Source organism: Morone saxatilis, unplaced genomic scaffold (assembly GCF_004916995.1).
Source record: "Morone saxatilis isolate NCDOM2014 unplaced genomic scaffold, NCSU_SB_2.0 Contig18, whole genome shotgun sequence".
Taxonomy (NCBI): Eukaryota; Metazoa; Chordata; class Actinopteri; family Moronidae; genus Morone; species Morone saxatilis.
The window spans coordinates 4828882-4831462 of record NW_023339740.1 but is presented as its reverse complement, the minus strand read 5'-3'; positions in this window follow the sequence as shown (position 1 = coordinate 4831462).

Sequence of the window (2581 nt, the reverse complement as noted above, 5' to 3'; positions counted from 1 at the left end):
CCTGTTTCTTGTACCCACCTTTCAAGTAATTTCCCCACGGGGATTATTAAAGTATTTCTGATTCTGATTCTGATACATAGACAACAATGACAGTTGATCTCAGAGTGGCAAAGAAGTAAAATATCAGAAGAGTTTTTAGTTTTAAAGCCATTTCTGCACCTTAAGCCACTTTTCTGCTGTCCATCTGTAGGCACAGCAGGTTCCAGACACTTACACATTCAATCGTATATTGCTTCCTTTTTTAGCCTTAACTTCTCTATATGGAAGCTCCTTTTTCTTATTTCCTTTTAGTGTTGATGTGAAACACATTGAGTTCTCTCTTTTGTATAAAATGTACTGCTTTGCCCGGAGTTAACACAACCTTTTAAGCCTACAGTATTACAATAGATCCGAAAAAAATATCTTTTGGTTGTTATAACACTTCAGGGTGAACGAATCAGGAGTATGGGTGTGTAATATTGGACATTGCTGACATTCAGCCTTTTTACCAGGAAACATCTGCTTTTTTGTGTCTTCAGGTTATTGTGCATTGTGCCCTCTGTTGATAATGCATCCAATTACAATGGCTTCAATTAAAACTGATAGAAACGAGCCAGTTCACTAAATAGCACCAAGGTTTTAAGAATCTTGATTGGAACTGGTTCAAGAACCAGAGCTAATTTGGTGAAAAACCTAAGTGTAAACCTATCATGACACGCAACCGTTTGTGGAGTACTGTTTTGTTAACCTTGAGTTTTGGATTATGGTTGTCACCATCACAGTTTTTCAGAGCCAGTGAAGGTGACGTACTGCGAGTTGAGCTGCTCTCATTGGCGCAGTTTCTACTCGTCTGTACCAGGAAACAATTGCAGCTGGTCTCACACATTCTCGTATTACAGCAAAACAGTACACTAAAATATGTTCCTGAAACGATTTGAGAAATAGATCAAACTGTCCAACTAGGCAGTGCTCATAAATATTAATCAAGATTCTAAGTTTTGCTGCGATGGACCGACTCACTGAGAATGACCTGTCAATCACAAGGTAGCTTTGGCAAAAAAGCATACATGGCTTTATCGTCTATTTTTTTCTAAATTGGACCATTATTTACAAAATTATCTTTATGTTGCATCATGAAAGACTTGAGACAAGAGATTGAGACCATAAACTGTTCACTGCGCTAATAAATAAAGTGAGAAGTATGGTCATTTCTCTATAAGACTGCATGGCATCAGTGTTTTATTGCAGCCATTGGAGCTGCCACCTGCTGGCCATTACATAGAATGCATGTTTAGGACACTGTTGGCTTCACTTTTCAGACCCCGAAGCTCTGTCCATACCGTCAATAGTAAAAACACTATTAGTGTAACAAAGCCTTTCTAGTGAGCAAACATGAACTATAGCATCACCCTGACCTGAATGGAACCTTAACTAGTAGCACTGGTAACAGCTGTGTTCACCATACCATTTCATGTCAATATGGCTGCTGTAAATAAGGACTACACACTGACATTCTTTTAAACCTTCCATGTTCACAAATATTCCTGCTGCTTGTTTAGACAAGCAACAAATTTGTTACAGTTATACCACTTTAGAAATGTAGGAATAAAAGAGGTCAAGCTGTTCAGGGCTGAGCCATGCAGAGTCACATAGGCCTCTACCACACACACTTTGCTTCAGCATTAGGAGGAGTTAATAATCCGTGTATGAAAAAAAATCTCAAATGAAACAGTAATAGCCACATTGTAATAATGAGTCTTTGGTGCTCATAACTTCTCCTGTCCTTATTATGATAGCATTGAACTTTGTGTGTGTATGTGCACTCTCTATACATATGAAAGACTAGAGCTGCTGAGTTACACACATTTTTCAACCGGGCCTTTTTTTTTTCCTTTTTAAGCCCTGAATGAGGAATTGATGCAGTACACTGCTAGTGACTTCATGTTTTAGACAATAAAATATTTCTATGACAAGATAAAGGTCCCACAAACATCTTTTATACAAGGAAGTTAAATTATTCACTAAACATTTACAAGGAGTATTTATTATACTTGTATAATATTTCTGGCTGTGGTGTTTTGCTGTCCTCATAAGAATGATCAATGAATAAATGCAGATAGTTTAATGATGCACAGGAACTTTATAGAGAAAATAGTTCACAAGACACATGACAGCACTTTGTGTTATGTATTGTCAAAAGAGAAGACACGTCCATTTTGAAATTTTTAATTTCAATAATAATCACTGTAACCATCAGACCAATGCAAATCTGAGTCTCTTTCAATAGAAATTAGGATTAAGATAGAATTCTAACAGTCAACAGGAGTACAGCTATTAACAGAAATGTAATGCAGTGTCTCTGGCATACTGTGCGGGTTGCCAAATCTGGTTAATGAGCACAGTTTTAGGTTCAGTTCAGCTGCTGTCTTTATGCTAAGCTAGGCTAAACACACTCTGCCTTCCGCTCTGCACTTTATGTGTGGATATTAAACTCCTTTAAATTATCATCTCAGAAGGAAAGTTTATTTACCAAAATGTTGAACTATTCCTTTAAAAGTACAACTATGGGTTGTATATGTTTATTGATTTTTTGCTACAGCTT